General features: G+C 33.5%; 1 long non-coding RNA gene across 1 annotated transcript in view; it reads left to right on the forward strand.

Annotated features, from left to right (window-relative positions):
- Positions 1-361: 361 nt before the first annotated feature.
- Positions 362-26,856, forward strand: part of LOC146999408 (uncharacterized) — a 67,147-nt gene continuing 40,652 nt past the window's right edge. Inside the window, exon 1 of the long non-coding RNA XR_015043045.1 lies at positions 362-604. This is a non-coding gene — a long non-coding RNA (uncharacterized LOC146999408). The remainder of the gene's footprint in view (positions 605-26,856) is intronic.

Consider the following 26,856-nt stretch of genomic DNA (forward strand, 5'->3'; position numbering starts at 1 on the left):
TAATTAATTCTAGATTTAAAACTTACAAAAAGAGCGTTTGTTATAAACAAAATAATGAGAAAATTGTCGCATGAGTTTTATAAAAACGTAAAAGACAAATCCTTTAATGGTTATTTCAACTACAAACCTTTTTTAAAAAATTCTTTAACAGCAAGCGTGCTTCAGCTTTGACATAGCATTAAAATGCTTCTTCGTTGCACTCCAGCAGAAACAAGATAAGCAGCATTAACTTTTTTTTTTATCTTCTCTGACACGAAGTTAAGTGCTTGTTGCTATAGCAACCGCTGCAGCATTACCACTGCCGACCTTAACCATACCATTCTCCCATCATTAAGGAAGCAAAGGGGTAAACATATCGGTTTTCAGTTAAGGAAGTAATGTCAGCTGTCGGCAGATTAAAATAAAAAAAAAATAACTGTTCTCCAGAATTCTAAGTGGCTGTATTAGAATTACCGTTATTTATTGGATTTCGGTATCTTTTTTTTTTTTCCTTTTTCTTTCCAAGTTTTGAGTTTGATACCCAGAGTTTTACCAAAAAACTTTTTTTGGTAACTTTTTTTACTGCTGGAAGAAGGAGAAACAAGTGAAATGAAGAAAATCTCTGGTAATTTTTACCTCATTATTGACTTAATATGTTGTTATTTATGCAAGGAAATCTTTGTATACTAAAAATGAAATTTGAAGGCAATAAGGGCTGAAAAACCGGTAATTAAGCAACGCTGTGAAAGCTGCAGAAATAATTCCATTGAAACAACAATAATAAAAATAAATAATAAGAACACATAAGTCAAAATATAACCGCTGCAGAAATTGAAATATTAAAATACATAAAAAGACCTTAGAAGCCAAAAGAAAGTTTCGTATTTCTCGTGATGTATTATAAGAAGGTTAATGTTCCGAGATTGTAAAAAAAAGTATAGTCTGTTTCTAAACTAAGTGATGAACAATTTAATAAGGGAAAAATTAGATAAATTAAAAGTATTACATTAAATTGCTCATTAGTTGCCAAATCCTACAAGTTATGAACAAAAAACAGCACTTGGCTGAAATCCGTTCCCCCTGCTTGCTTATACAAAAACTTTTTGTGATGTTTTTGAAACATTTATTTTAGGAATAAAAAAAAAGCCATCCTTGTTTTACATTCATATGTCGTACGGACTCCATTTGCAGCAGTCGTTACTGGTCTTTTACTTTCGCTTCTTTTGCCTTTATGTGTATTGCTCCTCTTGTATATTTATTGATGCTTTTTATTAATATTCCATATTTTTCTTATTATGCGTTTACGAATGGGTCCTGGGCAAATGCTATTTTTCGATCATAGCTTGTCGGGAATGGACAAATAATGAACAATTTAAGCTAAGATTTTAATATAGTATTTAATATTTAGCCTTACTATCATCAATTCATTAGTTAATCGGTTAGCTTAGAAGCAGGCTATGCATTTTACATTTCTCGGAACAACACCCCTGATGCAAATGTCAAAAGTATTGTAGAAACTTTTTTTTTTATTATTTATTTATTTATTTATCTATTTACTCATTTTTTTATGTTTGAAATTTTATGTTTGAATTTCACTTATTTCAGCTTTTTGCAGAGGTTATAGTTTGACCACAATTAATTTTATTATTCCTTTTTGATGCTGCTGTTACAACAGAATGTGAGTTGAAAATGTAAGCCTAGATTTCAAAAGATTTATGTATATAAGTTACATTATATATGTATATCTAATAATTCAGTAGATGACCTCTAGTAATTGCACTAAATTTAGGATGCGTGGGAGAGAAGAAACCAATTATTGCTTAGTTATGATGGTTATAGGAGAGGCTGGCATACAGATGAAATGCGCAGTAGACGAAGAAACTTGCAGACTTTGGCGTCGGTAAAGAAGACAATTTTACTTTTTGATGGATAATTCTGAACACTCATCATCTTGTTTATACATCACTATGGGTGCGATAAGTACCCCCACAATTTTTGTAGCATATCGCATATTTTCAGACGAAGCGGAGCAGTACAGCGATATATCTTAGTACAGGTTAACATAATCTGTTACAAGACTATTCGCTATCCAAGATTCGCTATCCGCGATTACCAAGACTATTCGCTATCCGAATTGTTTGCTAACCGATCAGCGATTTAACATAGAGTTTTTTTGTGAAATAGGTTAATTCATTCTGAAGACCCCACAAATTTAAAAAAAAAAAAAAAAAAAAAAATGCATAATTTCTTAGAAAATTTATTTCTCCCGCTTTCTTAGCGAGCCTTCGTGGTGTGGTGGTCTGCGCGCCCATCGCGTAATTGAAAGGTTCGTAATACCTAATGTCTCAAGAATTTATTAAAAAAATAATGCATCCATATAGTCTTGCATATTAATCAGTCCTTTTCATTTTTTGTTTATGGAGCGTTAAAAGAGCATGTTCAATGCCGGCTACTTTTCTCTTTTTCAGGATTTTTCGGAAGTGATTAATTAATAACACTGTCGTTGTAAAGATCAAAAACCTTATTGATATCAGCTTGGTTTGGGTGCCATTCTAAGACCATTGCTCTGATATCATCCCACTTCTTCAAAAGATTTTTAATGTCGGCATTGGTCCTCTTTCGTCTTGCTCTTGTTCAGAAGGAGACACACTTCGCTGTGTTTCTTGGCGTTCTTCACTAAAGATTTCTTGGAGTTCTTCTGTGGTCAATTCAACTTCATGTTCCATTATGAGCTCTTTTTTTTCCAATATAGAATTTTGAAATTTAATAGGCAAGCAACATAATTTAAGAGAGATGAAAAACGATTTATGGTCCGTCGGGATTGGCAACTCTGCACATTATGCTCCGAGAGGTGTTCGTTAAAATTCGTTTTAGTTCGTTATCCGAATATGTGTTCGTTGTCCGAACACAAAAATCTTTCGTGAAAGTGTTCGTTGTCCGATTTGTCCGCAGTCCGAACTGTTCGTTAACCGATCACACACTGTACCAGCAAAAGCGAAGTGGAAAAAAAAAGGGTTACGAGTAGTAAGCCGGGGTACTTAGTATGCGGAACTGACGTCATAGAAAAGGGGCGTGGCCAGTACCCAGAGGGGCCTGGAACCGGAAGTGACGATACCAGCGCCATCTTGTATCACGTGATGGAATGATATCATAAAACTTTCGTTTTTAGTTCTGTGGCAACGATTTTATGTTTCCAAAGTTTTTATTTTTTGTGGCAACGAGCTCTGGAGCCACGTGTTTGGCATGACATCCCTTTTAATTTATTATTTTTAATTATTTAATACGTCATTAATTTACTCTTTTTAATAAGTATTTTAATTATTTAGTACGTCATTATTTTAATTATTACCTTTAATTAATTTTTATGGAATTTAATATTATTTTCCCTGAATTTTAAAAGTAACTCCACGGCTAGGAATCGAACCCGCCATCTCTGAGTTATAAGACCTGAACGTTACCACACAGCTACCCCGTCATCTTATCAGAATTGTTATTTGAAAATCTGTTTGTCACTTTGGTTTATTTTGCACCATTGATGTCATGAGTCTGACACTCTGCGCATGCGCTTTGACATGAAACCGCGTCACACATTTGTTTTTATACGACGCCTAGGATTTCTTTTGGCTTCTTAATCATTACTTTATTCATTGCTGTTTTAAATGTAAGATTTTCCCACAGTTTAATTTTTTTATTATTAAGATATTTTTAATTGTTTTAATTTTTCATCTCATTCTTACTATTTTTAAGTTATTAGTTAATTTATTAATTTTTGATTTAATATGTTTTTCCTTTCCCAAACATAAATTTTATTTTTAACTTTCTTCATTTTCTTTTTAGTTTTTATTTTGCAAAAGTTATTTTTTTTTTCAAATTTATTCCCTTTCGTATTTTTAGTTTAATTTTTATATTTAACTTTCTTTTCTTGGTTTTACAAAAGTAATATTTTATTTTTACGAATTTATTTTTTTCTTTCCACTTTTTTAATTTTGCAAAAGTTTTTTTTCCAAATTTATTCCTTTTCGTATTTTTACTTTAATTTTTTTATATTTAACTTTCTTTTTTTGGATTTACAAAAGTAACATTTTATTTTTACGAATTTATTTTTTTCCTTTTCATTTTTTTATTTTGCAAAAGTTTTTTTTTCCAAATGTATTCCTTTTCGTATTTTTACTTTACTTTACTTTAATTTTTGGTCTAAACTTTTTTTTTTTTTGGTTTTACAAAAGTAATATTTACTTTTACAAATTTAATTTTTACTTTCCTCTTTTATTTTAAAGAAAGATGCTACTACATTTTAACTTTATTTTTTTACAAAAGTAATATTTAGTTTCATAATTTTATTTATTTATTTTGTATTATTTTTTGGGTTTTTTTTTTTTTTTTTTTTTTTTTTTTTTTTTTACACAAATGCAGTTTTTTTGTTTTCTCCCTCATGCATTTTACCACCAAAGTAAATTTCATTTTTTTTTCTTTCCTTTAAAAATTTTTTGTTACATTTTTATTTTACCCTTAACTTTTCCCCCTTGTTTTAAATACAATATGATGTTACATTTCCATTTCTCCAAAAGTAAACTTACCTACATTTCTCTGTCTTTGAAATTTTAAGCTGGAATTTACATGCATATAACTTCACCAGATAATATTTTCTGTAACTTTAAACCAATATACACAATGCTCATTCTATATAGTTTAACTGGAATACTACATTTCTTACTTTTTTACTACTAAGTTGGAGATACTCAGAACTTTTCCTTCTAATATATTGTACTAACTATTAATGACTGTATTAACTTTTTGGCCAACTATACAAAACTTTGTTATTCAAAGGATTCAAAGGATTCACCAAACTATGTCAGACAAATGTAATTTTTACACTTTCCATTTACACATTTACCCTTATTTAACTTATAAAACATATTCATGCTGTATTTCTGATTCCTTTCCCCCATAATAAATACAGACTTACACATGTTTCTTTATTGTAAGACCTACTGACTTTAAACAAATCTAATAAGGAGCAATAAATTTTCATGGTATGAAGCCCACTCAAACCAATGCACGGAGCATTTCTACCCAGTTAAGTTTAGAAACGTACCAATAGTACTTCATTTCTTCTTATTTTACTCTATAGACATTTATACATATATATTCAGAACACTCCCTTTTATTCAGTAAGATTCATTTATACTACTAACACAAATTTTGCTAACTTTTTGAAATATTTTACAAAAATATCTTGTATTTTCATGCACACATCCTACTTAAATCACCAAACATACACTGAACCTTGATTTTTCCTTCAAGTAAAAACGTCACTCGGATTCGTAATATGATTCCACCATTTACCGCAGAACTTTATAAACACTACTCTATTTGAAATTATCACAGCCTTACTCTCTTAACAAGGTACAGAAGATTGAATTATATTTTAACTACAGAGAAGAATATCCACATTGTAACGTATTATTTTAAATTTGAATTATAGTCACATTTTGTGAAGGAGAACTTAAAAGTCTATAATACACATGGAACTAATATTCAGCCATGGAAATGAAACTTTATCGCCTTTTTCCCAACTTGGAATATAAAAATTTGTTAACTTGGAATATTTTTAACGTATTCATTGTAACTTAACTGAAAAATACCCATATTTCACATTGTCAATAACTTATTTAGTACTGAACTCTTACAGCCTTTTGAGAACGAAATTTAATTTATCATACCTGACAAATGACTCCTACATAATTATGATACATTACACGAAATATTGAATAGAGTTCCAAATAATGATCTAACAGAGTAATTAACATAAAAGACCTAACACAAATAATTTTAAGATCGAAATTTCAAACTGACATTCCTTAATAATGAAATTTTACAACTTTTTTAACATTTAACTTCTCATAGATAGTAAACAAAATTACACAAAAATAATTATACAGAATAGGTGATAATGACCGAAAGTCCGTATAAAGATCTACTATAGTCACCAACTTTAAAAATTTTAACGCATTTTTAATATGTCACAAGAAAGATCACACTTTTTTGAAAAGCATTATTTTAATTAAACATTGGAACCACACAGTCCTGCGGCGCACATGTATAACATTTTTATTTACCATGAGCATGACACATAATAAGTAAATAAAATTTTCACAAAGTACGAAACACATTTCTCTTTTAACCGTTTCATTCTAGCGCCGTCGCAGCGCTGTGGTAGGCGTCCCGCGCATGCGCACTAGTCTTTCTTGTTCACTGACTTTCAATTGTCGCCATTTTGGTTGCTCTATGTTGTGTTTTCAGTTTGCTGTGCACATTCAAAATGTTTAAGACAATTAGTTCTCCCGCTGACTATGAGATTCGTGCCGTGATTAAATTTTTGAACGCGAAAAATGTTAAACCGGCCGAAATTTATCGTCAAGTGACAGAAGTTTACGGTGAATACGCGATAAGTGATGGAATGGTGAGAAAGTGGGTAAGAATGTTTAATGCAGGTCGAACAAATGTCCACGCCGAGGCTCGGAGTGGTCGGCCTTCTGTTGTCACCGATGATTTGGTAAGGAAAGTTGATGAAGCAATTCATGAGAACAGACGCTTCACAATGACAACTCTTTCAGAGGCATTTCCAGAAATTTCACGTACTGTTTTGTTCGAAATTGTGTCTGAACGCTTGAATTATCGCAAACTGTGATCCCGATGGGTTCCAAAAATGCTCACTGATGCTCACAAAACAAAGCGACTTGGTAGTGCCCTGACATTTCTCACGCGGTACAGTAATGAGGGAGAAAACTTTTTAAACCAAACTTGGCGCCATCCGACTGTCACTTGTTCCTGCACATAAAGCGCGAGCTTGGTGTCAAGCGCTTTGGATCTGACAATGACACGAAAAATGCTGTAGAGTCGTGGTTATCGAAACTGGCGGGAAGTTTCTTTGACGATGGTATGCAAAAACTGGGCACCCGCTTTGACAAGTGTTTGATCATTGGCGGAAACTATGTTGAAAAATAGTTTAAGACATGTATTTTCATGTAAAAATAAAATTGGATTCGAAAAAATTGTTTTACTATTTTTTTTTTCCAAAACGGTACTTAGTTTCCGAATACGCCTCGTACTTGAACTGAAATTTATAGTAGTTGTCTTCGTGTGGTACGATTTCTGTATTATTTTTACTTGTTAAATACTCAAATACTCTTGCTCAAATATTAGACGATTCCGATCTTCTGCCCAAAGCCGTTCTGTCAAGTATACTCGTTATATGTGCCGTCGAGTATTTACAAATACATTACCCGCTGCTTATTAAAATCACTTCCGTTCCAAGCATATTTGAGTTTATTAAGCGTCTGAGTTTAATAGACGGCGACTTCTGCAATGCAAATTGTGACATCCGTTCTAAACGTATCTACTAAAATAATAACTAACAAGTTATTCAGTAACTAATCCTAAATTAACAACTAAAAATTAGTACTAAAATTTAAGCTATTTACGCATTTTTGCAATCCATTTTTTACTTTTTTTAAAATATATTTTTATAATTACTTACTTGATGAAATTTCTAACTTTTGAGGCAATTATTCTATCAGTATTTGGTTCATGCAACAGTTTTCAACAGTTTTTAAATTGTGTTTAGTAAAATTTATTTTGTAAAACTGGTGGTAAACTTTTTGATCAGTACCTTTCAAACTGAACAGTTTTCTTGGTTATAACCCGCACTTTTCTCTATTCGAATGATACTGGCATACCATAATTTTTTTCTGTATCACTTTCACTGTCAGTTTCCGTAGATCTTTAACAGTCTGTGTAATTTTAATAGTCTCTATAAAAACAGTCAAGTTTTATTCACTAACGATTTCTCAGTGTGTTGTCAGTTGATACATATTCTAAAATTATATGTTCATAACTTCTCTCACTGATCTCTAAAATATAAGCTACAGCTTGCAATTCCTCTGAGGCTTTTGTATAAACTAACAAACATTTTTGAGCAAGTTTTTAACTGTTTTCTTGGAGACCGATTCCCTGCATTGACTATAATATGCATGGCCTCTAGCAGAGAACATACAGCTAACTTATCTTCTTCGAAGTTAATGTATTTTCGTAAGATTCAATTCAGTTTATCACTTTCTGAACAACTCTTTTGCAATGATATTTGAAAAAGTTTCGTATTACCCTGGTTGGCAATTAGAAGTTGTATTTGCAGAAAGAGACAATATTTAAAAAAAAGAGATGTGCATAGCTTATCTAATTAGCAAATAATTTTTTCACTTCACAGTTCGTTTTCCTCTTTCAAAAGAAAATTAGTAAAAATATTATTAACCATGATGTTTTGTTATTGTGGTGAGTTAGACATAAATTCTTGAGTCCTTTCAAACACCGAGATTTCATGCTTTTGTCAATAACTAGTGTTGTGTTTTTAGTTGTTGGACTCATAGCGCAAGTTAAAAATATAGTAATTTGTCGTTGCGGGTTCTTAAACCAGCTACTGTTTAACTTTTAAAATATTACTGTGTGTTCTTATAATGTTTTGAAACATAGTTCTGTTTCGTCTGCATAATAAATTTTGTATGGTTTACGTACCGGGAAATACGATCCTTGGGCAAGTAGCCATACTCACAACTATGAAAAATCAATGCAATACTAAACAAATGATTTCAATAAATGGCATTCAACAAATAAAATATGAAATCAATAAAATCATATGAATTTACAAATTTGTATATAAATAAGACCATATTCTTAGCATAATTCTTATATTATATACAGTATGGTGACTCCCGTACGACGAGCTAGGCTGTACTAATGAACGACTTTAAGCTTAGAACTTGATGACTTACATAATCGAAGCACAACCTCGTTCAGCCCGTTTAGGACTGTGTAAGGATCGTCCCAAGGTGACTGTAGTTTACAAGAAAGCCCTTTTCTTCAAATTGGATTCCATAACCATACCTTGTCACCTTCGCGTTGAATCGATGTCCTGTAGCTCTTGAGTCGTTATCAGGCCTTCATCTTCTCCGTTGCAACGTTGACTCACTGTCGTGAAAAATTGTGCATCATTTCAAACCGTGCATAAGATCTTGAATGTACTCCGCATCTGGAGGTCATCTCCAGATATATGAATATACTCCACATCTGGAGGTCGACCAAACAAGAGATCACAAGCCAGACGAAGGTCCCGCCCGAAGAGCATCGGGGAAGAGCCGGTAGTCTCGTTCACAGAACTGCTTAGGCCAGTAAGAACAGAGGCAACCTCTGTCCCAGTCCTGTAGGTTTCTGGATACCATCAGCGAGAGGTTACTAAGGATGGTTCTATTAAACTCCGCCTTATGTTGTCTGAATGGTTATGTAAAGGTATCGTTTGGGGTTAGTCTATGCCAAATAGTTTACAGAGTTGTTTAATTACAACCGAAATCAATTTCTTCCTTGATCGGCAAGTAACTGAAGAGAAACCCCAAACCTGGAAATTAAATGTTGTATTATTACCTCTGTTATCCTGACAGCATCTTGATCAAGAATAGGATACGCTTCAGAGCATTTTGTAAAGTAATCAATGAAAACAATTCGGAGGCGGAATGCAATTCCTGAAATTTGTTGCCATTACCAGATCGTAGCAGAGGTCCCGAGATATCGAAGGCGACGCGTTCTTAAAACGCTCCGATATTGTGATGTCACAGCTTCCATCGATTGTGTTCTTTGGTCCTTTCTGGCTCGTATGTCATCTCTTGCTTTACACCAGTAGAACTCTCGAACACTGCAAAATTTTCATTATTCTGAAAAAGGTCTTCTGTCGGACTGCTATGTACTTCCTTGCGGAACGTCCGTAAACCAGGATCTTTGGAGAGGCCTAAGGACTTGCTGAAGGCTCGATAACGTCACTTTCGTGTTTATCCTTTCGAATTATTTCTACCTTTTCCTGTTTTTCAATCTGTAGATGGTCTAGATGCTGTTCCAACTAAAATTCCCTAAAGGGATAAACTGATGTTTGCTCTTCCCGCGGCGGGGAGAAAATATAGTTAAAACACACAGGAACGATGATATTTCATATTTGTTTCAATTATGTTGTTCTTGTTTTCAATAAATAATCAAAATACAACTACTGTGAATTAAATGACTCAACACTTCAGAACGAAGATATCACAAAATTGTTGCTGAACGCCGGACGTGATTTGGGATTACCGAACCTTCTGATGGAATGTGAACCTTTCTTTGTTTTGGAAGCTTCTGATTCGCGACCATGGAATTGAGGTAGGTCCCTTTAGATTCAGTTCTTGAAGTGTTATGATTTTGTATGTAGTAGGAAGTTTTGAATTTATAGTGGTGATTTGATTATTTAGTTGTTTTAAATTGATTTGAAATTTAGTTTTGAAAACAGAAGTAGTTTATGCAAACATGGTGAAACGAGTTGAAAAGTTAAGGCAGAAACGAAACTGCATTAGGCAGCTTTTTTGTAATCTTTTGGCAAAAATTGAAGACGCAATAAACAAACCTTTAAGAGAAAATTACAGTAAAGAACAAAAACTTGATGATTTTTATGATCAAAGAAACCAGTTGATTGAAAAGATAAAGAATCTTAAGGGTTTAGATAGTGAAATAGAATCGATAATTGGTATAGATGAGTTAGAAAACGAAATTGCTGAGAGTGAATTATATCAGGAACGCGGTACTCAATGGAAAACGAAACTAGAAAGGCATATAGAAAGTGCTTTTAACGGGGCTTCGCAAAATGAAATTCGGGTTAATGGAAATGTTAGGCTGGAATAACGTGTAGTAAAAAACGAAAGTAGTGTAGTTAAGCTTCTGAAAATGAGTATTGAGAAGTTTTATGGTGATTGTAGCTCTTGGTTGGATTTCTGGAATTCCTACGATGTAGCTATTCACAATAACAATTCCTTAAGTAAGGTTGAGAAGTTTTCGTATCTGAAAACATTTTTGGGAGGTACTGCCTTATCAGCAGTCTCGGATTTTCGTTAACAAACGAAAATTATGATTCCTCAATTAAGTTGTTAAAAGAAAGATTCGGAAGGCTAGATTTGATTATAAGTTCGCACATGAATAAACTGTTACTGATTGATTCCGTTAAGACATGCGCGAACGTTCCAGCATTGCGAAGAATGTATGATACGATTGAGATTCAAATTCGATCATTAAAGTCTTTAGGTGTTGCAGCAGGCACTTATAGTAGTTTACTTTGCCCCGTAATACTACAGAAAATTCCAGAAGAGCTAAATTTGTATTACAAGAGACAACGCGAATCGCGTGAATCATTTGATATAGAGCACTTAGTTGACTTTTTGAGAAAAGAGGTAGAAATAAGATAAGCGTCTTTTTTATTATCAGATTAAAAAAACTTTAAGCGAAATGAAATTTCCTTACTAATAGAGGAACGAGTCAAAATTATGAGAAAAATTATATAGACTCAAAACGAAACATTTCAAAAGCGCTCATTCCAACAGCAGCTGCTTTAACAGCCGTAGCGAATGAAATGTGTAGTTTTTGTTTGGATAAATCTCACGAAACACATAAATGTCCGTTACCATTAACAGAAAAAAGAAATTCGTTAAAATCACAAGGGCAATGCTACATTTGTCTGAAACGTAAACATACCTCAAAAGTTTGCTGGAAAAAGGACCAGCTTTGCAAAATATGTGAAAGAAACCTCGCAATTATTTAATATGCGATAAGGCTGAACTGACAGATAATACAGCCGAATCAGATGGTAAAGAAACGGGCAATAATTTATCTGCGGTACATTGCTTCGGAGGAAGTAAAAAAGAATCGGTAAACAAAACCGACAGCGCAGAAGCATCCTCCCTGGTTTTACTACAAACATTCAGCGCTATGGTAAAAACAAATAAAAAGAGCGGAACCTTGAGGGTGTTAATAGACGGCGGGAGTAATAGAACGTTTATCAGAAGGAAAACTGCAGACTCATTAGGATTGAAGGCTACCAGATGTGAAACGTTTGAAATATATGGGTTTGGTAGCGAGCGTAAACCTAAACAGCAGTATAATATAGTTCAACTTGATTTGCGGAATAGAACCAACCCAAGTAAAAAACTCAGCATAGAAGCAGTGGTAATTGATGCGATTACGCATGACCACATAGAAGTTCCTTCAAAGTGGGTCAGAAATATGGCTGTAAGTAAGGGAATAGCATTGGCCGGCATTGGAAATACGAAGGAGATACACATGTTGATCGGCTCAGATTACATTTGGGAAATTTTATATGAAAGAAACATAAGATTAGGGAAACGATTAGTTATTACGGACAGTTTGTTTGGGTTTGTAATCCAAGGTAAGGAAATGGGATCGTATAATCATGGAAATTATGATGAGACTTGTAGAAACCATATCTCTGTGAAGGAGCAAACAGATTTTGAAAGAGTTCGGAATTTATGGGATTTGGAGGCTATAGGAATAAATCAGGAAAAGGAAATTTCGCAATCAGATGCAGATGTCTTAGATAGGTTTGAAAGAAATACCACGTTTAAAAATGGGAGGTACGAAACTAAATTATTAGGGAAGGAGGGTTGTAACACATTGAATAGTAATTATGAAGTTGCAGAAAGACATTTGATAAGCTTAAATAATAAATTAAGGCATGATCCACATTTGTATTTTCGTTATAAAGAAATAATTAATGAGCAGTTAAAGGATGGTATTATTGAGCAAGTTGCATTTCATGGAGATTGTGATAGGAAAATTAGTTATTTTATGCCTCATCATGCTGTTGTTCGCGAATCAAAGGAAAATACGAAAGTTAGGATTGTGTATGATGCGTCGTCGAAGGTTAGAGATGGACGGTCGCTGAATGATTGTTTGGATACTGGTCCCAACCTTAATCCAGATTTGCTCAGGATTATTTTAAGATTTCGTAATCACCCAATTGCGTTTTGTGCTGATATTCAGAGAGCATTTTTAGAGCTTGGCATAGCAGAGGAGGATCGAAAGTTTTTGCAGATTTTATGGAGAAATGAGGGGGGAACCGAACTTGATTTCAATGGTTGTGATATCAGAATTTTACGAATGACACTTCCTTTTGGTGTGAAATGCAGTCCTTTTATTTTGACAGCAACTATACGACTTCATTTAAAGAAATATAAAAAATCACACAGTGAAGCATGTTCTATTTTGAAAGAACTTTATGTTGATGACTTAATAAGTGGGGCATCAACTGTTGAAGAAGCGGCATCTCTATCAAGAGACTCAAAATTTATACTGAGTGAAGCAAACATGAATTTACGGCAATGGTCTTCGAATTCAGTTATCCTTAATCAAATATGGAAGGAAACCCAAATGGAATGTCGGACGCCATCGAATCAAAGAGATATACCGTTAAAGGTATTAGAATTGATTTGGGACAATGATAATGATACCCTGAAGATAGATCTGAATCAATTTACAAAATTTAAATATGTGACACCAACAAAACGCATAGTTCTAAGTGCATGTGGCATGTTGTTTGATCCATTAGGCTTAATTACACCATTCAGTATTAGAATTAAATTGATAGTGCAGAATCTTTGGGAAAAGGGCTTAAAATGGGATGAAAATATTCCAACAGAGTTGGAATCTATGTTCCAGGAGTGGTGGAATGAAGTAACCGAGCTTGACAGGCTTGTCATACCTCGACCATATTTTGACGAGCTGGAGATTCAGCAGCTGGAAGTACATATATTTTCTGATGCGAGCCCAAAGGCATAAGGTACGGTCGCATATTTCAAGATTAGATACAATGACAAGTGTGCGAAAAGTTTTATAATTTCAAAATGTCGTCTAGCTCCACTGAAGAAAATGACTTTGCCGCGATTAGAACTATTAGGAAACTTGATTTCTGCACGATTGTCTGATTATATACGATCCACGTTTTCTCTGAAAGGGGTCTGGGTCATAATCCCGACAGCCGAAATCCCGACACGCCAGAATCCCGACTGTCCAAAACCCCGACAGGGCCGAAATCCCGACAACCCAAAGTCCCGACACGGTCGAAATCCCGACAGGGTCAAAATCCCGACAAGCCAGAATCCCGACAGGGTCAGAATCCCAAGTGTCCAGAATCCCGACAAGTTAATATCTAAATACAAACACTCAATTTAGCTTAATAAAATACAATTTTTATCTAACTATTACATATTACTAATTAAAAGTTTAAATCAAAAAATCATAAAAATTATGTCATTACTTAAAATAATTTTTAACAAATTGAAATGACCGTTAAAATTTGAAATGAAGATTTATAAAATTCTTTTTATTAAGAAAAAGAAAACACTTACACATGCAAACGACATATTTACAGTGACACATTGCGAGCGATAGCACGAAGATATTCCATCACAGGTCGATTATCACGATCGTCCACAACAGTCATAATTCTCCTTTCTCTGTCATCATCTACCTTCCTACGTTTTGGTTGTTGTTCTCCGCGAAGAATGCATTCAACTTGGTATTCCACATGCTCCTGTTCCTTTTGAAATCCTTCTATGATGTTATAAACGCCAACATGGCCCGTCCAATTAAGGTCTCCCATCTTCTGTGCCAATCCTCGACAGCATTTTGAGTGCGCGGAGCATTTATAGCTGCCTTTTCTAGATCACTAATGATTCTAGATGGCCTCAGTTCAATATTATTTGCGAAATCAATTAAATCTTGGAATAATCTTTTGTAATTTTCTTCAGATTTGCTAGTCATCAAAGCATATACTAGTTGCAGCTGTGTAAGTATGTTAAGGGGTCATTAGGCCTTATTGGGATTTCGCCCGTGTCGGTATTTTGACCCTGTCGGGATATTGGACAATCGGGATTTCGACCCTGTCGGGATTTTGGTTTGTCGGGATTTCGACCCTGTCGGGATTTTGGCTTGTCGGGATTCCGTCTGTCGGGATTCTGGCTTGTCGGGATTTAGGCTGTCGGGATTATGTCCGGATACCCTCTGAAAGAAAGTGACATTTTCATGTGGGCAGATTCCGCAATATGTCTACATTGGATTAGAGGTGTTGCAAATGATTGGAAGCAATTTGTTTGCAATAGAATGTTGGAAATTAAAGAAAAGACAAATCCATCGAATTGGAATTTTTGCAACGGAAGGCTGAATCCTGCAGATAAACTTACTAGGGAAATAAGTGCACGATCTTTAATCAATGATGAAACATGATGGAGAGGCCCCTTGTGGCTATTAGAAAGTGATGTTCTAAACAGTAAAGAAATATCAAATGCTGATATTGATACATTTGAAGCGGAAAAGGAGAGAAAAAAGAACTGTTTTGCTTTATTAACATACGTTGAACGTACCGAAAGCTTGTTAAATTTGCATAGATACAGTGACTTATCTAAAGTTCTTCGAATCACTGCATACGTCCTACGGTTTATTAGTAACTCTAAGAGAAATTCTGAAAGGTGTAAAGAAGCACTAACTGCTGAAGAACTCGCAAGTGCTGAACGCTATTGGATTCGATTTATACAGCGAAGTGAGTTTGAAAAGGATCTTATTAAACTGACCCGAAAGGAATCACATAGTTCCGATTCCAAATTATATGGTCTAAACCCGATCCTGACCGCAAAAGGACTCATATGTCTTGGTGGTAGATTACAACATTCTGACTTTCAGTTTCAAGAAAAGCATCCATGGTTTATGCCGAAAAAATGTAAATTCACAATTGCTAATCAAAAGAGAATATGAGAACTTGCTTCATGCCGGTGTTTCAGATACACTCACTCAAGCTCGAGAAAAGTATTGAATCATCCGAGGTAGACAAGCTGTAAAATCGCGCTTGAATAACTGCTTCGTTTGCAGGAAATTTAAGGCTAAAAAGGGCACTCAAGTGACTGCTCCATTACCAGCGGATAGATTTCATGAAGCGAATCCCTTTGAAATCACAGGTATTGATTTTGCTGGACCTTTGTTTACGAAAAATGGAGACAAGGTTTATATTTGTTTGTTTACTTGTGCAGTTACACGTGCAGGTCATCTTGAAATTGTTTCTAGCCTAAGCACCGAACATTTCCTTCTAGCATTTCGTCGCTTTGTATCAAGAAGAGGTGTTTGCCGAACTATAAACTCTGACAATGCCAAAACATTTAAAGGTGCAGATGTAGAGCTGAAGAAGTTACATAGAAATATTGTTGATCCATCTGTACAAAATTATCTTGGTACAAAAGGAATAAGATGGCATTTTATTGTCGAAAGAGCAGCTTGGCGGGCTGGATACTGGGAGAGAATGGTGAAGATGAGAAAAGGTATTTTCAGAAAAGTGCTAGGAAAGGCGTCAGTTTCCTTTGAAGAATTACAAACCATTTTGACAGAAATAGAATGTAGTCTAAATTCTAGACCACTTACTTACGTTAACAATGATCCATCAGAACCATTCCCTCTCACTCCTGCTCATTTCCTAACTGGAAAACAGTTAACATCCTTACCGCACCAGGCTGGTCATGTTAAAGAACATATTGCAAGTAACAAAAGAATTTTAATTAAAAGATATTTGTATCGGGAGAAAATTTTAAATGATTTTTGGATATGATGGAAAAGAGATTATCTTCTCCAATTAAAGGATGCAAATTGTTTCAAACCTGTTAATGTAACCACATTTTAATATAAATGATGTAGTTTTGATAGGATATGATAAACTACCTCGGCAGCTGTGGAAGCTGGGAAAGGTGATGGAGTTGCACAGAGGCCGGGATAACAAGGTAAGAAGTATCACAGTGAAAACTTCTTCAGGTGTAATAAAAAGGCCTATTCAAATGCTATATCATTTGGAACTTGGAAAGAGATATGAATGATTGTTTTCAGAATTTCAAGTATCTATTTAGTATTTCTTTAGTAACTGAAATTTGTTACTTGTGTTAGTTATTGTTTGATGATAATTGTTTTCTTTTTTATTTGCATTTAGCTTGTGGTAGTTAGTAAGATAAAATGCATAGTAGTAGCTACTATGATGATAATGTCCTTTATGTACAAAGTATTCACGCTATGTTGTATATTACAATATTTGTAAAAGTATAAGATGTACTATTTTAGTGTAAAATTTTGAATTTATGATAAATACCTCCGTCGCGGGCCGGAGGAGGTTCCAACTAAAATTCCCTAAAGGGATAAACTGATGTTTGCTTTTCCCGCGGCGGGGAGAAAATATAGTTAGAACATACAGGAACGATGATATGGTAAGATGTGTAAATCCGGCACTGTGCCGCGTATGATATTTCCTATTTGTTTTAATTATGTTGTTATTGTTTTCAATAGATAATCAAAAGACAACTACTGTGAATTAAATTACTCAACACTTCAGAACGAAGATATCACAGATGCCGCTTGACTGTAGATGATCCTCCATATCAATTCTATGCCGTACGAAACTGGTTTGACATAAGTCAGAAGATCTGCGGGAATAAATAATCTTGAAATTTTTGAATGTAAGCTCTGCAGCACTCCTCGTTTCATCACTTACATGTGCATTCTGAAATAACTCCGATGTTAGACTCTTCGAAGACACGAAGATCTGCAAATACTTCGCTTTCCTAATACCTTTTGCCTTATTACTTAATGTTGTCATCTCTCAGCGGGATGACAATCCTGGATAGGTCGAGGCTACTAGGACACATTTCGAGCTGTTGCAATTCTTAGGATATTCCATTATGCTGTGTCAGGACTGCTGTTCCTTCTAATTGCCTTTGGAAACATCTGCTAATTCTGAATGAGAGCTTACTGAAATTATGCTCGTGTGTGTGTAAAAGATACAGTACAGAGACGAAGGGTTAAAATTACCCTATATTTCTCTTAGCGTACAGCCGCTCCCGCCCATCAGGATAGAAAGACCAGCACTTATGGTCTAAAACGTAGAAAATAAGAAGCAAAACTAACTAAATAAGAACTAAAATTAGATATTTACAAAGAGTAGTAACTCTAAGATTGGCCTTTTAACTCTATGCATGTAGGGAGCTGAATGCAGGAAACTACAATACGTCTTCAAGTATCAGCGAGAATTAAGTTCTGGTCTTAAAGGCAGACATGAACTGACTGAAAAGCAGGCGCATGGTAAGGCAGCGAGAAGTCTCACTCTCATATCCTAAATATTTACACAGTTTGCAACCTCATTAATGTGCAGGCAAGCCTCCACATTTGTTCAACATCAAGTCTGTTCACTGCGACCGCTCAATGACAGAGCGAGATTGACCACTACAACCGGTTTTCTTTCTTCTGCTTCTCTACTCCGAAAGTGTAGGACGGGCCTCTGTCCGTTCTTACCGCGGATGACGCGTGTCTGCAATTTGTTCTTTTTCGTGCCTTTCTGACGACCATCTCCATATAGTTTGAAGAGAATGCATTTTGCCTAAAAAAAGAATTGGTACTGAAGATTCTAAATTTATCTAGATGCTGACTTATGCAGTAAATTAATGATGTTCTACGACTTGAGATATCCTCGAAAGGAATTCACGTGCGCGTGTAGCACACTTAAGATGGTGCAGGAATTTGCCTTGTGTTTCTTCAAAAATATATTGGAATAACCAGTCAACTCAGTTTCCTCCGTCATAAAAATTGAATTTTGTTATCATGAAACTCTGTTTAACGAAGATGAACTGAGATTTACTTAGATTGGAATATTACGCATTTCTTGCACGAAAGATTACGACTCAAAATGGTAGGACTAACATGTACTGCAGTTGCATTACCACGGTCTAATATCTTCTGTCTGGCGATGTTTTCTTAATTTATACTGGTATTAATTTAAAATCTCACGATGTCAAGATATAATAAATTTCTCTTAATTCTCATTATTTGGAGTGTCATCCTTTGGGGGTAAGTTACTTTAATTCCATATTTTTTTAGATCACACATTTCATCCTGCACGTTATCCAGTAATTCGGGGTTATTGCGGGCTCACCACCATATTCATTATTACATTTGGTGCCGTTCCAAAAATTTAAAAAAAAAAAAAAAAATTAAGTTTGACAACTTGGATACTTCAAATAATTAAAGAAGCATAAATTTTTTTCAATTCGCGTTGTGAACTTGAGATAAAGTGTGTGATCTAATATTATTTGCTGCACATGTGACTTAAATTAATGTATGATATTTAAATAATTTAAGATATATGTGATATATTTAAATCAGAAGTTGTTCGGTGTCTGACAGAGTATTGCTTGGCAGGATTGTTTCACGCCAAGCAGAGTTTGGCTTTAGTGTAACCCTAAAGTTATTTCGTTTTTTGCCTTATTAGTATGTATGATTTTTGACTTGATGTAAGAGCATATGGTTGCTCGTCTTTAGCTAAGTTACATAGGTAACTATAAGCAAATGCGTGTGCTAGTATTCAATAATGTTGTTTTTGTTAAAATAAATTTGTTATTGTTAATATTACAGTCCACTTACTGAAGTTAAGTTTCATTAAATAAGTTCGAGCTATCTTCGGCAGGAACAGTTTGGTCCGTCGAGCCGGAGAAGAATATGGCTACTAATATTGTTTCATTGAATCGCCAACGCGGCATAGTGAAAACGAAACTCGGAGCTTTGATAAAATTCCTTGATGAGTATGAAATGGAGGAGAATAAACTCAACCATGATGTTATTATGAAGACTAAATTGGATTCTTTGTTGGAATTAAAATCTCGGGTTAAACAGCTCATAGTGGAATACACCAATTTACCAGAGGAAATTGACTTGAAAGATAATCTAGGCATTACACAAGAATTGGAAGAAAGAATCGAATAGTTCGAAGTAAGATTTAGAATTTTTCTTTCTAATTGTGAAACAAATAATAAAGATAAATTTGAAACCAATATCAAAAAATACTTTGGAAGGAAGATGAAGATAAACCTATAGAAATATATAGACTAAAACGGTAACTTATGGCACAGCATGTGCTCCATACTTGGCACAAAGAACTCTTCAACAGTTAGCGAAGGATGAAGAAAAGGATTTTCCTGTAGCATCGAAAGTGGTCTTGGAAGATTTCTATGTAGACAACTGTCTTACTGGATCTTCGAATTTGAAGGAATGCATTAAACTCCAGAAAGATTTGACAGAATTGCTCCAAAGAGGAGGAATGAAGCTACACAAGTGGTGTACTAGTTTTGATTCGCAGAACTCTGATTTACAGAATTTTTCATTTGATCGTAATAGTAATACAACTGTGAAGACGTTAGGTATGTTGTGGAATAATAAGAAGGATACATTGCACTATAAAGTTACTGTTAATGAAAAGCCTGATGTTACGAAAAGAGATGTTTTATCTCAAATAGCGAGATTATATGATCCTTTAGGCCTGCTCGGTACTATTATTAGCAAGGCAAAGATATTCATGCAAGTACTTTGGTTGCTTCAGCTAGACTGAGCGGAACAGTTACCACCACCTCTTGCCAATGAATGGAATTTGTTTATTAAAACTCTTCATAGAAAATATACAAGTACCTCGTTGCATCTTAAAAGAGACTTTTTCAATGCTCATTTTACAGGGATTTGCGGATGCCTCCGAGAAAGTATTTGGGGCAGTGATATATCTTCGAAACATTACAAGCCCTGGTGAATATTGTAGTAAACTTCTTTGTAACAAATCTCGTGTAGCACCAATCAAGACCATGACTGTTCCTAGATTAGAACTATCAGCATGTCTACTCCTGTCCAAACTTATGCAAAAAGGTTTAAGAAGCTTTGAAACTTAAAATTGATGACATTAAGCTCTGGTCAGATTCAAGCATTGCTTTAACCTGGATCAATACATCACCACATCTTTTGAAAACCTTTTTGAGTAATAGAGTTTCACAAATTCAACAACTTATTTCTAACTATCAGTGGGGACACGTGTCTTCAGAAATGAACCTAGCCGACGTCATTTCCAGAGGATCAGATGCTACAACTCTTGGATCTAACAAGCTGTGGTGGATAACAAGCATTATGCATGTTGATAAGTAAATGTCCTGAATTTTTAAACAAGGACAATTTTCAAGATAAAAATGGACTTAGTGATGAGCTTTATTCTTCAGAACTGAAACCAGTTACGACTTTGATGACTGCCTAAAAATAACTAATGATTTCTTGAAACTAATACGAATTCTTAGTTTACTTTTCAGATTTATCTACAACTGTAGGAACACAAGTGAGAAACGAACAGGTAGTATTAGTATAGATGAAAAGGAGCTGTCAAGGAATACACTCCTTAAATATATCCAAGGTAGGTATTTTGCAGAAGAAATTTCTTTGTTGCAGAAAGGTCTACAGATAACATCAAGGAGCAAGTTAAAATATTTTGATCACTTCTTAGATGAAAAGGTCTGATAAGGGTAGGTGGTAAGATAAAGAATTCTAATTTAAGTTATAGTCAAAGACATCCCATTATTTTGCCTGCCAAGAATAAGTTAACTGAACTTATATTTATTTATTTTCATGAAAAGGATTTTCATAATGGTCCGCAATCACTATTAAATTCTATTAGACAAATTTATTGGCCCATTAATGGCAAGAATATAGCTAGAAAAATCTTCCTACCTGCAAATGGTTGTTAGGGAGAATTGTAGATGTGTTTTATGGGAAAGACAACCTTGTGCGAGCTGTCTCCGTCAAAACCAAAAATGGCATTTATAAACGAACAGTTAATAAAATTGCTGTACTGCCAATTGAGAAATAATGTACGAGTTTTTTATGTTTATTTGAAGGTTAAAATTGTAATCCATCATATTTGTTCTTTTCACATTGTAATTACATGTATTATAATTTGTGCATTAATTTACATCGTATCATTTTGTATTGTATGAATATTTATTACTTTTTTGAATTTTACTTATTGTATTGAAATTAGTATTTCAACGCCGGGCGGGATGTTCGGTGTCTGAAAGAGTATTGCTTGGCAGCATTGTTTCACGCCAAGCAGAGTTTGGCTTTAGTGTAACCCTAAAGTTATTTCGTTTTTTTTTTTTTTTGGCCTTATTAGTATGTATGATTTATGACTTGATGTAAGAGCATATGGTTGCTCGTCTTTAGCTAACTTACATAGGTATAACTATTATAACTATTAGCACATGCGTGTCCTAGTATTCAATAATGTTTTTTTTTTTTTTTTTGTTAAAATAAATTTGTTATTGTTAATATCACAGTCCACTTACTGAAGTTAAGTTTCATTAAATAAGTTCGAGCTATCTTCGGCAGGAACAGAAGTAAAGTTTATTAATCTTACATTGGATTGTCGTGTATTTGATAAGTATAGTGTGATGCTAAGTATCTAAATGATATGATAATTGATTAAGGAATTATAAAAATTTGTTATCCCTACAGTGATTATTGCTATAATTATGCATGATGATAAGTAAATTTATGTATGTTACAAAATTTAGCATTAAGTATTTATATAAAAAAAATTATGTATATCTTAATGTGTTTGAAATTGAATGTTGTAATGTTAAAAAAAAGATAAGTAACACTATAGTTCATCTATGCCAAAATCAAAATTTAAGTCCCTGCCTTAGCATCTGCTCTACACACATTTAGTGGTAATGTTTCGGAAAATGTGAAATTCTTTTTAAATCAGATAAATAGTGTGGCAGAACTTGAAAAATGGCCCAATGAGAAAAAGTTGATTATTGTAAAAATTAACTGTCGGGATAAAGCTCTAGATTTCTTGGTCAATGACCCAAGGGCAGTCAAGGAAAATGATTTTAAAAATTTAGGGAAATTACTAAGAGAGAAGTTTGCTAAAGTTGAATCTTTTCAGGTTATTCAGCAAAAATTTTCAAACATATCTCAAAAATATATTCAGTCTGTCAGAGAATTAGCTGAAGAGATAAATAATGCAGCCATAAAGTACATTAATGAAGATTCGGTTGAAAATCCTAATTTGCAGAAGTTAAAAGAAAATATGAAACTCACAAAATTTCTTGAGGCTATTAGAGCTGATATCAGGATTGAAGTTAAAAAGTTAGGTTCATCTTCATTTGGATAAGGCTGTAGAACTCGCTAGTAATATAGAGAATGCTTTGAATGACCAAAAACCTATCTTAACAGTATTAATGCTGAGCAAAATTTAGAAATTAATACTCTGCTTAAAGGAAAATTTGAACAAAATAAAATCATTCAGGAGTTAAAAGATAAAATAAATGAATTGTCTCAAAATATGCAGATGACTAGCTAACAATCAAAATTTCATCAGAGTGCTTTTACATCTCAAAATACGAACAGATTTGATAATGTATCTTGTCATATATGTAGCAAAAGACACTTAACAACAGATTATTGGTATTTTCCTAAGCAAGATAGACATAATCATTCTAGTAGAACTTTTAGAGGTCATAGAGACTTTCGTAATAATTGGTGTAGGACTTATCATCCTTATAGAGGTAACAGTCAGTATAAAAGAGGGCATAACAATCATTTAAAATAATTAAGGGTTCTTGCCAGAGATATGACACTAAATTTAGACCCCTTGCAAGGATCCGTAAAGACTGGGGCATAAAAAATATTTCAACAGACAGAATACATATAAAAAAATTAGTGAAGGAAATAGCAATCAACTCCAAAATAAATTAGTAGAAAATAAGAATAATGAAAATAAAAATGTAACCAAATTGTTAATGTCTTGTAGGTCTGAAAATTCTAATTATCTACCAATAATTAAAGTTAAAATTGGTTCGCAGACTTATGAAGCTCTTCTTGATACAGGTGCTAATTTTTTATCTTTGGTTCAACCAAATGTAATTGAGGAAATTAAACAGTTTTCTAAAGTCGAATTTGTTTCTCGTATGGTTAGAATAAAGACAATTGAAGACTCATCTACTACTTACATGTCTGCAGTTAACTTAAAATTCAAAATTCAAAATAAATGGTTTACTAATTTATTTTATGTTACTCGAAACAATTGGAATTCCACGTATCAGATGATTCTAGGGTATGACTTTATTTAATGTAACAGAATTTTGTTAGACTCCGTAAATAAGAAACTCATAACTGATAACACCCATTTGGAATTTGAGGAAAATTCGCCTAATAAAACAGTAACTAATTCAGTTAACAATACAAAAAAGAAAAATTGCAGTTTAAATGCAGTAAGGATGGTTTCTAATATTACTCTCATGCCAGGTCAATCTCAGATCATTTCCTTAGCTGTACCTGAGGTTTTAAAACAATGTAAAGAAATTCTACTTTGTCCAAAAACATCAAAAAACACATTTGACATCAATAAACCTTTGCATACAGTTGGTCGTTACAACCATATTCAAACTATCATTGAAAATAATACGAATGAAAAATTAGTTCTAAGAAAGAATTCTGTCGTGGGAACTGCTGTGCCATTCCATTTTGAAGATATTGTCAATCCAAAAAATCATGAAACATTACAAATAAATACACTAAATCTACAAGAAGTAATTAAGCTCAGAAAAGAAGAATTAAATGTGTCAGACTTTAAACTAGATCATCAAAAAGTGAAATGATAGAATTGTTAATGAATAATTATGCTGTATTTTCAAAGTCGTATAACACTTTAGGAGCCACTGATAAAGTTGCGCCAGAATTTAAACTTCTTCACAACTTTCCTATTCAGACGAGACCTTATCCCATTCCAAAAATTGCTAAACAGTATGCACAACAAGAAATTTCAAAATTATTAGAAGCTGGTATAATAGAACCATCTTCTTACAGTTATAGTTTTCCTGTTATATTTGTCAGAAAAAAGAATTTACCTGGTGAGGATAAAAACACATCAAAATTTCGTATGGTTGTAGACTATCGTCTATTAAACAGCATCACAGAATCTTACAAAATCTGTTTACCAAAAATTTCGGAAATTTTACACAACATAGCTGGTAGGAATTTATATTGTGTACTCGACTTGAAATCAGTTTTTTTCCAAATTAAGTTATAAGAGTCTGATAAAGAAAAGTTAGCTTTTTGCACCGAGCTTGGCAATTTTCATCCTTGTAGACTTCCCTTTGGTTCACGCAATAGTACTTCTTATTACCACACATTAATATCAAAATGTTTAAATGATATCAAAGTTAGAAATGTTCAGTTTTTTCTGGATGATATTATTGTTGCTGCTGACAGTGTATCTGAATTGAAGGTAATTCTTCAAAAGGTTTTTGATAGGCTAACAGAATTCAACTTGACTTTGGATCCAGCTAAGTGCAGTTATGCAAATCTGATATAACTTATTTAGGTTTTAACATTTCTAAAGCAGGTTTTTCTCCTTCTGAAGATAATATAGCAAAAGTTTCAAAATTCCCTATTCCAAAAGATGTTAAACAAGTTCAAGCTTTTCTTAGTATGATGAATTATTTTAGACTCTTAATCCATAATTTTGCTGAGATCACTCAGCCAATAGTACACTTGACTAAAAGAAATGTACCTTTTGTTTGGAATCAAGACTGTCAGGATGCTTTTGATCTGTTACAGTCAATAATGTTAGAAAAGCCTACTATAAAAAACATTGATGATAATCATGAAATGTTTTTTAATTACTGATGCTTCTAACGTAGCTATTTGTGGTATACTTTTGCAAAAAATTGATGACAAATTCTTTCCTGCAGAATTTTATTCGAAACTTCTGACTCCTGCTGAGTCTAGGTATCCATCTATTAGACGTGAGCTCTATGCTATATTTTCATCCGTGAAACATTTTCATGAACATTTGTATGGAAAAAAAAATTACTATCTTAACTGATGCTAAACCTCTTACTTTTCATATGCAATTGGATAAGCAGCCTGATATTGTGGCCAGATGGTTATTGTATTTACAGGATTTTGATTACACTTTAAAGCACATACCTGGGTTTTTCTAATCCTGCTGATTTTCTTTCTAGATCTGTCCTGAAGAATCTCATAATGTAAACAACTTATTTCAACCAAAAAATAATCAATTAAGCATTTAAAATATATTTAATCACCAAAAAATGATAAAATCATTAACGATATTATAAACTAAATTAACAATAACAATTCTGAGATTTGTAGCAAATATTTTATTGATCAGAAAAATGGTATAGTTATGATTAAGTTAAGGCCTACAGCACATCATTTAAAGACAATGCATTTAGAAAACAAAATTCTACTTCCAAATTCTTTAGTGAAACCTTGTTTAGAGATTGCTCATGCTCCACATTTTGGTACCAACAAGACTTATGAATTCAGAAAAAAGAAATATTTCTGGAATGGCATGTTTTTAGACACAAAAAACTTTTGTGAAAATTGTCAACAATGTTTGGAAAATAAACACAAATCTTCTAGAACAGTCACAAGTAATATAAAAAAGTCTGATTTAGCCCCTGGAGAGATGTTAGCAATTGATATTGTAGGTAAATTACCCAGGTCACACGATGGTAAATTTTTCATTTTAACAATTATTGATCATTATTCGAGATATTTATAGGCTATTCCTTTAACCAGTATCACTTCTGCAACAATCATAAGATGTATGAATCTGTATTTTTCAAAATTCTGTATTCCAAAGATAATATTATCTGACAACGGGTCAAATTTTTGTTCGGCTGAATTTGAGAATTTTTTAACAGATTTAAATATTGAACACGGAAATAGTTCCATTTATTACCCACAATATAATGGGATCATAGAACGAGTTCACAGAACTATGAAAGAAAGTATAGCTTCATTATCAGGTCTTTGAATTGTCTTATTAATCAGGTCTTTGAATTGTCTGATAGATTGGCATTTTGTAAACTGCATTGCAATAATTCAAAACACATAGTAACTGGTTTCACTCCTGCTCAGTTATTTTTCGGGCGAGAACTCAGTGCACCTCTATATTTAAATAATGAACCACATGCAGTAGACAATCCTTCACAATACTTGTTGCGTCAAAAGGAACACATTAAAGCCATTAGAGAATTAGTGAAACAAAATAAAAAACGAAGAAAAGTTAAATCTTGAGTTAGAAAAATATTAAAGTTGTAA

Source organism: Stegodyphus dumicola, chromosome 1, assembly GCF_044657685.1.
Source record: "Stegodyphus dumicola isolate Sdum_Otavi_A_Nest chromosome 1, ASM4465768v1".
In the NCBI taxonomy this organism is placed as follows: Eukaryota; Metazoa; Arthropoda; class Arachnida; order Araneae; family Eresidae; genus Stegodyphus; species Stegodyphus dumicola.